General features: G+C 47.2%; 1 pseudogene across 1 annotated transcript in view; it reads right to left on the reverse strand.

Moving 5' to 3' along the window:
* Positions 1–1,493: 1,493 nt before the first annotated feature.
* LOC143293968 (synaptic vesicular amine transporter-like) overlaps positions 1,494–13,643 on the reverse strand; it is a 36,386-nt pseudogene continuing 24,236 nt past the window's right edge. The window contains exons 13-17 of the transcript XR_013056859.1: positions 12,775–12,838; positions 8,665–8,784; positions 6,101–6,146; positions 4,952–5,039; positions 1,494–2,605 (exon numbers count right to left, since the gene is read on the reverse strand). The product of XR_013056859.1 is annotated as a synaptic vesicular amine transporter-like (transcript). The remainder of the gene's footprint in view (positions 2,606–4,951; positions 5,040–6,100; positions 6,147–8,664; positions 8,785–12,774; positions 12,839–13,643) is intronic.

Raw genomic sequence — 13,643 nt, forward strand, 5'->3', positions numbered from 1 at the left:
CATCAGTGTGTGTCTGTCCATGTACCACTTGTGTGAGTGTTACATCAGTTTGTGTCTGTCTGTCCATGTACCACTAGTGTGAGTGTTACATCAGTGTGTGTCTGTCTGTCCATGTACCACTAGTGTGAGTGTTACATCAGTGTGTGTCTGTCCATGTACCACTAGTGTGAGTGTTACATCAGTGTGTGTCTGTCTGTCCATGTACCACTTGTGTGAGTGTTACATCAGTGTGTGTCTGTCCATGTACCACTAGTGTGAGTGTTACATCAGTGTCTGTCTGTCTGTCCATGTACCACTAGTGTGAGTGTTACATCAGTTTGTGTCTGTCTGTCCATGTACCACTAGTGTGAGTGTTACATCAGTGTGTGTCTGTCTGTCCATGTACCACTAGTGTGAGTGTTAAATCAGTGTGTGTCTGTCTGTCCATGTACCACTAGTGTGAGTGTTACATCAGTGTGTGTCTGTCCATGTACCACTAGTGTGAGTGTTACATCAGTGTGTGTCTGTCTGTCCATGTACCACTAGTGTGAGTGTTACATCAGTGTGTGTCTGTCTGTCCATGTACCACTAGTGTGAGTGTTACATCAGTGTGTGTCTGTCCATGTACCACTAGTGTGAGTGTTACATCAGTGTGTGTCTGTCCATGTACCACTAGTGTGAGTGTTACATCAGTGTGTGTCTGTCTGTCCATGTACCGCTAGTGTGAGTGTTACATCAGTGTGTGTCTGTCTGTCCATGTACCGCTAGTGTGAGTGTTACATCAGTGTCTGTCTGTCTGTCCATGTACCGCTAGTGTGAGTGTTACATCAGTGTGTGTCTGTCCATGTACCACTAGTGTGAGTGTTACATCAGTTTGTGTCTGTATGTCCATGTACCACTAGTGTGAGTGTTACATCAGTGTGTGTCTGTCTGTCCATGTACCACTAGTGTCACACGAACACCCTGATGGGGTCTCCTGCAGTGATAACTCTTCACCCAAAGGAAATGGACATGGTTGGACTCGTAGTTTTATGGCTGGCCATCCAGTCTAGATCCTGTTTGATCACGTGCAGCTCTGAAAGTGCAGCATCATTGGTCTGTCATATGTAAACAGTACAGGTGATAACACCATCAACACAGACAGTACACACCACACGCTAACTTGTGTGCCGTCTTGGAGCCTCCTGTTTCAGAAACGTGGGTATGATCGATTTTGTTTCACCATTAAAGTGACTTTTCTGCAGAATTTCACTGCGGATCATTTTTGTTGCCATGGGATCTTTCAAGTACGCGAAGTGAATGCTGCATGCGGGACCTTGGTTTCTTGTCTCATCTGAATGACTAGCATCCAGGTCACTACTCAGCAGAGTGGGAAGTTAAAATCACGGTCCATATCATTACGGAGATTCAAATCCGTGGACACTCACTTCTTAGTTTACCACCAGGCCACTGCCCCACATGGTGATGTCTGTGTGGGTCATTAGCCATGATCAAAACGAGCTCTTTTGTAGGAACAGTAATTTATTCAATTATTGATGACAGCATATTCCTTTACTTGGCCTGCAGGGATTGACATTGCTCACAGTTGGGCCAGAGTGAGAACTGTATGATCGATAGTTTCTTCACCGCAATGGGAATTCATTTACAACTTCAGTCTTTTGCAAAGGACTATGATTCAAACTTGGATCAAGATTGCACTGGTTCACTGGGGCTAGTTGGCATTTGGAGACCATCCGGACATTGTCCTACAGCCCTCATGGTTGAGAGAGGGGTGAAGTAACCTTGGCAAGACACTCTCCACTATGATAAAAAAATTTAGACAGGGATTTAACCTGGGTGATGTAACCTTGGCAAGACAGTCTCCACTATGATAAAAAAATTATAGACAGTGATGAATTAACCTTGGCAAGACACTCTCCACTATGATCAAAAATTATAGACAGGGATTTAACCTGGGTGATGTAACCTTGGCAAGACACTCTCCACTATGATCAAAAATTATAGACAGGGATTTAACCTGGGTGATGTAACCTTGGCAAGACACTCTCCACTATGATCAAAAAGTATAGACAGGGATTTAACCTGGGGTGATGTAACCTGGACAAGACAGTCTCCACTATGATAAAAAAATAAAATTATAGACAGTGATGATGTAACCTTGGCAAGACACTCCACTATGATCAAAAATTTTAGACAATGATGTAACCTTGGCAAGACACTCTCCACTATGATCAAAAAGTATAGACAGGGATGTGACCTGGGTGATGTAACCTGGACAAGACAGTCTCCACTATGATCTAAAGTTTTTAACAGTCCAGATAGCAGTTGCCTCTGCTGTTCTGTTGGTCGTACTGGTAATGGGACATGACTGACAATGGCACACACAGTGCCTTTAACCCCTCCAGCCGTCCCGGAAGAGGAGGTGAACTAACTGGTAGAGGTGCAGGCCGATGTGGTTCACCACTGCTGTCAGGGCCTGGAAGAGCAGGGACAGGGTGGACGTGGTGACGTCACGGTGATCACGTCAGTCCTCCTCCGCCAGGCGGCCATAGCAGACAGAGCTGTCGTCCACTGGGTCCTCCGTGTAGCGGGCCGGCCCCCGCTCTGCTCTGTGGGTCAGTGACACCTGTACAACCCGCAGGTGACAGTGTTTGGTTATAACACCTGTACACATCCATCAGGTGACTGGTTATAACACCTGTACACATCCATCAGGTGACTGTTTGGTTATAACACCTGTACACATCCATCAGGTGACTGGTTATAACACCTGTACACATCCATCAGGTGACTGGTTATAACACCTGTACACATCCATCAGGTGACAGTGTTTGGTTATAACACCTGTACACATCCATCAACTGACTGGTTATAACACCTGTACACATCCATCAACTGACTGGTTATAACACCTGTACACATCCATCAGGTGACAGTGTTTGGTTATAACACCTGTACACATCCATCAGGTGACTGGTTATAACACCTGTACACATCCATCAGGTGACAGTTTGGTTATAACACCTGTACACATCCATCAGGTGACAGTGTTTGGTTATAACAACTGTACACACCCATCAGGTGACAGTGTTTGGTTATAACACCTGTACACATCTATCAGGTGACAGTGTTTGGTTATAACACCTGTACACATCTATCAGGTGACAGTGGTTATAACACCTGTACACATCCATCAGGTGACAGTGTTTGGTTATAACACCTGTACACATCCATCAGGTGACTGGTTATAACACCTGTACACATTCATCAGGTGACAGTGTTTGGTTATAACACCTGTACACATCTATCAGGTGACAGTGTTTGGTTATAACACCTGTACACATCCATCAGGTGACAGTGTTTGGTTATAACACCTGTACACATCTATCAGGTGACTGTTTGGTTATAACACCTGTACACATCCATCAGGTGACCGTGTTTGGTTATAACACCTGTACACATCCATCAGGTGGCAGTGTTTGGTTATAACACCTGTACACATCCATCAGGTGACTGGTTATAACACCTGTACACATTCATCAGGTGACAGTGTTTGGTTATAACACCTGTACACATCCATCAGGTGACAGTGTTTGGTTATAACACCTGTACACATCTATCAGGTGACAGTGTTTGGTTATAACACCTGTACACATCCATCAGGTGACAGTGTTTGGTTATAACACCTGTACACATCTATCAGGTGACAGTGTTTGGTTATAACACCTGTACACATCCATCAGGTGACCGTGTTTGGTTATAACACCTGTACACATCCATCAGGTGGCAGTGTTTGGGTATAACACCTGCACACACCACACAAGTGGCAGTGTTTGACAATAATAAGAACAATATCTAACACCAGCTGCACACACCAGGCAGCAACAACAGCACAAACACACCAAGGGTGGGGGTATTTCCATACTGTGCACAATTCTGTATTGCTTGGTACTCTGGTGTACAAAGAGGGAGAGCTTCCACACGTAAATCTGAACTAGAAATAAAAATTATAATATGGGGAAGATATGAGAGAGAGAGAGAGAGAGAGAGAGAGAGAGAGAGAGAGAAAGGCAGATTATAAACCTGTCACTGACAAAGAATTAATGGTGGCCATTCTCTGAGGTGGAAAGCCAGCAGCATGCATGATGACAACAGTTTCCTCCCCTGTCGGTGTCACAGCGATGGTTGTGACCCATCAGACCCCAGGCCAGGTGAATCAGACACCTTTACTCACTCTCAGTGAGGAACCACACTGAAGAAATGTTCACCTGGTTCCTCCAGTTTTGTCAGTCATGTGCCCAAACCTGGACTTCTTTCTTTCACGTGGCGTCCTGGACAAGTCGAATATGGCGGAGCCCATCCCTCTCCAGACTAGATTTCCAAGTTGGGTTTACTCCCCACATGCGGCAGGTAGTACTAGGTTACCTGGTTACCAGTGGCAGAGGACAACCTCTGACCTGACCACCAGACACCATTACTCACACACACACACGCACACAGACACATATATGTGTGTGTGTGTGTGTGTGTGTGTGTGTGTGTGTGTGTAGAGAAGGAGAAAGATATTCCCTCTAGATCTTCACCAGCACACAGAGCACACGCACACAGTCATGCACCACTTATGCGTCAGTCCACTGGTGTGGCCATTTTGAGACAGGGTGTGTGAAAACTGGGCCCCATGACAGAAGCAGTCAGGTGTTGGAATCTGATCCAGTGTTCACCAGTGATCAGGGTTCCAGGCCCCGTTTCATATGGTGTTGTGTCCACGGGAGATGCACTATACTCCTATGTTCCTTACTGCACACAGGTGTAAAGGGAACCTGACTTCCTTTGGGACGTTTAAGACAGAAAGGATTGGGCCCTACTTTCCTATGCCGAGCCCCAGACACAGCGGGTATGAAATCACCGCCCCCATGGCCGTGAGAGGCTGTGGGGCCTTTAACGTGTTATGAACACAGAACAGACAGCTCACCCCCTCGTCAGTGGCCACTGGGGCGTGACGCAGCAGCACACACAGCGGACAGAACAGCACGTTCAGCACGGCCATGCCCCTCATCAACCTGAACACAAGACGGACACAACAGCACGTTCAGCACGGCCATGCCCCTCATCAACCTGTACACAGGACGGACACAACAGCACGTTCAGCATGCCCCTCATCAACCTGTACACAGGACGGACACAACAGCACGTTCAGCACGGCCATGCCCCTCATCAACCTATACACAGGACGGACACAACAGCACGTTCAGCATGCCCCTCATCAACCTGTACACAGGACGGACACAACAGCACGTTCAGCACGGCCATGCCGCTCATCAACCTGTACACACACAGCGGACACAACAGCACGTTCAGCACGGCCATGCCGCTCATCAACCTATACACACACAGCGGACACAACAGCACGTTCAGCACGGCCATGCCGCTCATCAACCTGAACACAGGGTACATGGTTTCTTGGTTTCATAGTATTATCATTATTTGTATTTTATCATCATTTTTATACATGTTGGCTTCTTTCATATTATTATCATTATCATTATTATTATTATCATCATCATTATGATCAAACACGTCGGTTTGTTTTACAGTATTATTATCATTAATATTATTACTATCATTATAATCATCATTATGATACATGTTGTCTTGTTTGGCTCCACCATCATCCACACCGTGTCTACAACAGCCCCTAAAACACCCACACCCTGACTGTAACACACACACACACACACACACACACACACACACACACACACACAACAGTACGTTCAGCACGGCACACACACACACACACACAGAGATGCAAATGCGCGCGCGCACACACACACACACACACACACACACACACACACACACACACTCACACACACACACACACACACACACACGCACACACACACACACACACGCACGCACACACACACACACACACACACACACACACACAAACTGCCACCCCCATCCCCACCCATCTACGCCCGCAGTTCCTTTAAGTTTTTCGTTGTGTTCACAAGCAGGGAGAGAAAACAGTGAAGATAAAAAATATGACGACTCCGCTCTTGTATGACTATGACATGACCAGACAGACAGACAGCACACTCCCTGTCCAACTCACCATGGAAACCCCACTGTCTGCACCACCAGTCCCCCCACTGACGGGCCTGAAACACACCCAGGAAACAGTTCTACTTTGGTTTGGGTGTCTTCTGACGGGCCTCAAACACACCCAGGAAACAGTTCTACTTTGGTTTGGTTTGGGTGTCTTCTGACGGGCCTGAAACACACCCAGGAAACAGTTCTACTTTGGTGTGGTTTGGGTGTCTTCTGACGGGCCTCAAACACACCCAGGAAACAGTTCTACTTTGGTTTGGTTTTCGTTTCGTTTTTCTTCACTGTCTGTCCACAGGAGGAAAATGTCGTCGATAAATCTTTTCCAGTACTGAGAGGGGAACTTGACTGGGCTTTCCTGGAGGATCCTCTCCTCGAGTCTCCCCATGAAAAGATTTGCGGCCGAGGGGGCCATGGGCGTTCCCATGGCTGTTCCCAGAGATTGGCGGTACAGCTATCCTTCAAAGGTGAACACGTTGTTTTTCAACACGTGGTCAGCCAACTCGAGGACTGCTGCCGTTGGAGGGAGAGGGGTGGAGGCGTCTGTCAGAGGCATGGAGAGGTAGTGCTGCATGGCTGACAGGATCTCCTGGTGGGGAATGTTGGAGTAAAGCGCCACTACGTCTGTGGTCACCAGATGGGTGTGAGGGGGGAATGGGCCAAATTGGAGGTTCCATTCCTGCAGTGTGTGTGCAGCATATGAGTGCTGTCTTTGATGTAGCTTGGGATGCGCTGGACATGACTCTGTAACCAGTGGTCCACCAGCTTTGATGGTCTCTCAGTGGGGCCGCCAATTCCTGACACTATAGGTCGCCCTGGTGGATTGGTCAGAGTCTTATGGATTTTGGGCAACAGGTAGAACTGGTGTGTTAAGACTTCTGGAGGTTCTACTGTGGCCCACTTGTATGTGTTGTCATCCATGTACCCCTTGCTATGAAGTTTGTAGATAAGGTCATTGGACTTTTTGGCGATAGTGGGTGTTGGATTTTTCTCCACTGGTGTATAGTAGGTGGCATTTTGAAGTTGGCGTAAGGCCTCTCCTACGTAATCTCCGACATTTAGAATCACTATAGCCCCTCCCTTGTCCGCTGGGGATATATATAATTGCCGTAATTTGGAGAGCTTGATGGCATTTCCGCTATCGTTAAACTATACAAGGTGTTCCACTGAGATGTGAAATATGAAGTGGATGTAGATCAATATACTTGTATAATCTGTAGGTGACATATACTATTTACCGTATAGTTTGCACCTTTAAACAGGGGTATATCTGGAAACCATGTGGTGATAAAATCATGGACAAAACTTGTTTGTTTGTTTTCCCCGGGCTGTATGCTCTTTGATTGTATATATATATATATATATATACTTTACCTTAGTATTAAAGCCTTCCAGAACAGGCACAGTTGTGTTTAACTTGAACTGGTACAAGCCTTCTTTAGCTAGTAGTAAGATGAATCGAGAGGTAGGATCAATCCAATGAAATATTCTTGTTGCTGCATTACTTTTTGTCACAACAGATTTCTCTGTGTCCAGTTTGGGTCGCTCTTCCCAAGGGAAAGCACGTCGTTACAGTACAGCGCCACCCTTTTCCTGCCTTTCAGTACATTTGTTACAGTACAGCGCCACCCTTTTCCTGCCTTTGAGTACATTTGTTGCAGTACAGCGCCACCCTTTTCCTGCCTTCAAGTACATTTGTTGCAGTACAGCGCCACCCTTTTCCTGCCTACAAGTACATTTGTTGCAGTACAGCGCCACCATTTTCCTGCCTTCAAGTACATTTGTTACAGTACAGCGCCACCCTTTTCCTGCCTCCAAGTACATTTGTTATGGTACAGCGCCACCCTTTTCCTGCCTACAAGTGCATTTGTTACAGTACAGCGCCACCCTTTTCCTGCCTTCAAGTACATTTGTTATGGTACAGCGCCACCCTTTTCCTGCCTCCAAGTACATTTGTTACAGTACAGCGCCACCCTTTTCCTGCCTACAAGTACATTTGTTACAGTACAGCGCCACCCTTTTCCTGCCTCCAAGTGCATTTGTTATAGTGCAGCGCCACCCTTTTCCTGCCTCCAAGTACATTTGTTATGGTACAGCGCCACCCTTTTCCTGCCTACAAGTACATTTGTTATGGTACAGCGCCACCCTTTTCCTGCCTCCAAGTACATTTGTTATGGTACAGCGCCACCCTTTTCCTGCCTACAAGTACATTTGTTATAGTGCAGCGCCACCCTTTTCCTGCCTTAAAGTACATTAATTTTGTTATAGTGCAGCGCCACCCTGTTCCTGCCTCCAAGTACATTTGTTATGGTACAGCGCCACCCTTTTACTGCCTACAAGTACATTTTAAGTAGGAGAGGGATGTGGATGTTTGAATCAACATCAAATATACAAAACGATCAGACATGTAAAAATGTTGCATATGAGTGTGAGTGCGCGTGTGTGTGTGTGACCACAAGCAGTGTGTGTGTTTGTGTGTGTGTGTGTGTGTGTGTGTGTGTGTGTGTGTGTGTGTGTGTGTGTGTGTGTGTGACCACCATCAGTGTGACAGACAGGCCCCTCCTCACTGACCCACGGAGTAGGCCAGACAGACCGCCAGCTGAACAATGGCGTACACACAGCCGTAGAACGAGTCGTGTCGTGTGTCCACCAGCAGGGCCAGTAACGGCATCACTGCCGCGTCCGTTATCCCTGCACACACACACACACACACACACACACACACACACGCACGCACGCACGCACGCACGCACACACGCACGACATACACATACAGATACACTTGCACGCACACAAGCACGCCACGCACGCTCACACACACACACACACACATAGCACGCATGTACACGCACACACACACACACACACACACACACACACACACACACACGCACGCACGCACGCACGCACACAAAAAAAACCCATTGGGCTTACAATGCATTCCTTTATATCAGTCACTTTCAACTGCTGTATTCAAGTTTACTTCCATTCTCTATATTACTCCCTGCGTTTTCAAAGCACATGTGGTGAAGCCGATATGGATCATCCCGCACGCTTTGGACCTTCCTCAAACTGAAACTACTCGGTCTGTGTGGCACATGTGTGTGCGTGTGTGTATGCGTGTGTGTCATGTGTGTGTGTTGGTGCGTATGTATGTACTGTACGTGTCAGGTCAGTTGCATAGCCCTTGCTACTGGTACCATGTAACCCAGTACTACCTGCTGCATGTGAAGTCCCCCAACGACCGACCAGGCGGAGGAGGAAACCTTTTCCAACGGCTGTGAAGGCGGAAGAGGATGACCAAAGGGCAGCGGGAGCTCTTATCCTTGGCTGGAAGTCCTCCTAGGAGACGGAACTCCGAAGAAAAAACCTGCACCTGCCGAGGCCGTCCTACACGTGGCAGTATCTGCACCTGTGGGACTGTGAGCGTCGGTAGGCGAGAGAGTGGGGAAGGGACTGCACAACTCTTCACTAAAAAAAAAAAAGTCACCTGCGCTGGTCAGGCAACCAGGCTTTCCCAAGCCCTGCGGCAATAGAGAAGTGGTAACGGGGACAGGCAGAGGATGCTGCTGGCAGTTCCTAGTCACGACTCTGCACGCAGGCGGCTGTGGGGTGATGGTCGTCCGCTGTAGACTGGGGTAGAGGCGGCGCCCGTATCCTCCCACAGCGTCAGAGCCGCCCTTTGTTGGGACAGTACTGTTCTCCCCATATGGGGAAGGGGAGATAAAAGGATCCCTAAACAAAGCCTGCCTCGCCTAGTACCAAGTAGTAAACCGCACCTACTTGACATCCAACACTAGCGGTCGAAAACAACAGAAGAAAAGAACCAGGAGTCATGCCCTGACTCTGGGTGCCTGGAATGTTCGAACCCTTTTAGACAGAGACGACAGACCAGAAAGGCGCACAGCGCTCATTGCTAGAATGCTTGATTGCTACCAGGTGGACATAGCAGCCCTGAGCGAAACCAGGTTTGCCGGTGAAACCCAGCTGGAGGAAGTTGGAGGGGGCTACACCTTCTACTGCACTGGGAAGCCAGATGGCACCCCAAGAACCTCAGGCGTGGGCTTTGCCATACGAACAAAACTTGCAGGACAGCTTGACAGCCTTCCACGTGGGATAAACGACAGGCTGATGACCATGCATCAGAAGCTGTCCGAGGATCGCTTCTCCACAGTCATCAGCTGCTATGCCCCGATGATGACCAACCCTGATGACATCAAAGAAGCTTTCTACGAGGAGCACAGCCGCACCATTTCAGCGGTAGACAGAAAGGACAGGCTGGTCATCCTTGGGGATTTCAATGCCCGCGTCGGCGTGGACTTCTCCTCGTGGCCAAAAGTCCTAGGACAGCACGGCACTGGCAAGTGCAACTCCAACGGACTGCTTTTGCTTTCGCTCTGCGCGCAGCATGGACTAACCATCACCAACACCCTCTTCCAACAAGCGGACAAGTACAAGAACACATAGATGCACCCCCGCTCTAAGCAATGGCACATGCTGGACTATGTGATTGTCCGGCAGAGGGACAGAGGTTATGTTTCCATTACACGCTGCATGAGAGGAGCAGTCTGTTGGTCGGATTATTGCCTGGTACGCAGCAAGATGAACAGACTTGCACGCAAGCTCCAACCAGCCAGGCAGAAACCCCCAAGGAAGCTGAACATCCACCGCCTCCCTATCACCAAGGACGTGCTGCAGCAGCAAATCCAAGCAGCTCTCCAAGAAATTCCTGCATCGATTGATGTAGAAGAGGTATGGAGCACCTTTGAAGATGCTGTGTAGACAGCAGCAGCTGACACACTCGGCTTTGTACAGAAGAGCCACAAAGACTGGTTTGACAAGAACGACTCTGGAATCTCCAAGCTCCTGAACACACTGCATATGCGGCATCAGGATCATATTTCCAATAAAGACTGCCAGAGGAAGGAGAACCAGTTCTTGCAAACCAGGCAACTTGTACAGAAGAGGCTGCGTCAGATGAAGAACACCTAGTGGGAGAGAAAATCCGAAGAGCTTCAGTCCGCTGCTGATGCTCACGACACGAAGACCTTCCATGATGGTATCCGAGCTGTGTATGGGCCGAGAGTCACAGGATCAACCCCTGTCCGAGCCTTGGACCAGACCACCCTCCTGACAGACAAGAAAGACATCCTTGCCCGCTGGGCAAAGCACTTCAACACCCTCCTCAACAGGGACTCGTCCACATCTGACGAGGTAATTGCAGCCCTCCCACAGCTACCAGTCAATGACTCGCTAGCTGCCCCTCCCACCAAGGCCAAGACCCGGAAGGCCCTGAAGCTGACAACGTCAGGAAAAGCACCAGGAGCGGATGGGATCCCAAGATGGTACTGTATGGCCAGCTGAAGGAAGGCCACCGCGAACTTGGAAGACCATGAAAGCGCGTCAAGGACACCTTGAAGACAAACCTCAAAGCCTGTGACATAGATAGCGCTTCCTGGGAAACTGATGCCCTTGACCGTTCTCGCTGGAGGATGCTGTGCTAAGACGTTTGAAAACAAGAGAACGCTGGCCATTAAGGAGAAGCGTGAGTGAAGGAAGCAGGGCTCAACTTCTGGAGACGTTTTCCCTTGCAACACCTGTGGGAAGTGCTGCGCATCCAGAATCGGCCTCTTCTCCCATATGAGGACACACACCGACAGATAAGCCTGCCTGCCTACTCATCCGTTGGTCTGACGAGAGACACTATATATATATATATATATATATATATTATGTACTGTGTGTTGTGCAGGCATGCACCCGTATACATCGTGTCCGTGTCGTGTGTTTGAGAGCGAGTGTGTAGCTATCTGAGTGGCCCATCTGTCAGTGAACAATCCTTAGTTCAGTACACACTGTAACATTGTGTGTAGTTACCTCAGTACACACTGTAACATTGTGTGTTGTTACCTGAGTGGCCCATCTGTCAGTGAACAATCCTTAGTTCAGTACACACTGTAACATTGTGTGTAGTTACCTCAGTACACACTGTAACATTGTGTGTAGTTACCCGAGTGGCCCATCTGTCAGTGAACAATCCCTAGTTCAGTACACACTGTAACATTGTGTGTAGTTACCTCAGTACACACTGTAACATTGTGTGTTGTTACCCGAGTGGCCCATCTGTCAGTGAACAATCCTTAGTTCAGTACACACTGTAACATTGTGTGCAGTTACCTGAGTGGCCCATCTGTCAGTGAACAATCCTTAGTTCAGTACACACTGTAACATTGTGTGTAGTTAGTGGCCCATCTGTCAGTGAACAATCCTTAGTTCAGTACACACTGTAACATTGTGTGTAGTTACCTGAGTGGCCCATCTGTCAGTGAACAATCCCCTAGTTCAGTACACACTGTAACATTGTGTGCAGTTACCTGAGTGGCCCATCTGTCAGTGAACAATCCTTAGTTCAGTACACACTGTAACATTGTGTGTAGTTACCTGAGTGGCCCATCTGTCAGTGAACAGTCCTTAGTTCAGTACACACTGTAACATTGTGTAGTTAGTGGCCCATCTGTCAGTGAACAATCCTTAGTTCAGTACACACTGTAACATTGTGTGTAGTTACCTGAGTGGCCCATCTGTCAGTGAACAATCCTTAGTTCAGTACACACTGTAACATTGGTTAAAAGTACTGGCTACGGTCACCTACGGTTCAAATCACTACAGCTCACCACTGACCTAGTCCCAGACCAAGACCCAAGTGTGGCAAAATCAGCTGGGACACCTGGTTGGCGAATGGTAGCTGAAACACACACACACACACACACACATATATATATATATATATATATATATATATATATATATATATATATATATATATATATATAAACAATCTGAAAGCAAAAACATCTTTAAACAAGAGAGGCAAGGCCTTCAAGACTCACTTGTGATAAATTAAGTCCCCTAGCATTAATTACAGAGTAATTTCCCTTTTTTTACTATCTGCACCAAAACCTTTGCAAAATAAATAAAAATTCCACGCTTAGCAAAAGAAGTTCCTGTTTGAACAAAAAATGATAATAATGACTCCTCTTGTTGTTGTGTCAGAATAAGAGGTCAAAGTGCCAAGTTTAGATAATACAAAAAATATAAATATAACAGTAAATGCAGTTTGCATATAATTAGGCTTCTTTTTTTTATTTTTTTGTGCCCATCCCAGAGGTGCAATATTGTTTTAAGCAAGATGACTGGAAAGAACTGAATTTTTCCTATTTTTATGCCAACTTTGGTGTCAACTGACAAAGTATTTGCAGAGAAAATGTCAATGTTAAAGTTTACCACGGACACACAGACACACGGACACACACACACACACACACACACAGAGAGACAACCGGACACCGGGTTAAAACATACCCACTTTGTTTACACAAGTGAGTCCAAAAACCGGAAACGATAACCGCTCAAAGCGACATTAAACTACACACACAAAATCGACAAGAAAAAAAGACTTGTCTCCAGTACATATACCTTCACATGCCCCGTTCGAAAAATTAACTTTTCGGTTAGCTACTTCCTTATCCTGTGATCAAATTAGGCCCAAG

This window comes from Babylonia areolata, chromosome 19, assembly GCF_041734735.1.
Source record: "Babylonia areolata isolate BAREFJ2019XMU chromosome 19, ASM4173473v1, whole genome shotgun sequence".
NCBI lineage: Eukaryota > Metazoa > Mollusca > Gastropoda > Neogastropoda > Buccinidae > Babylonia > Babylonia areolata.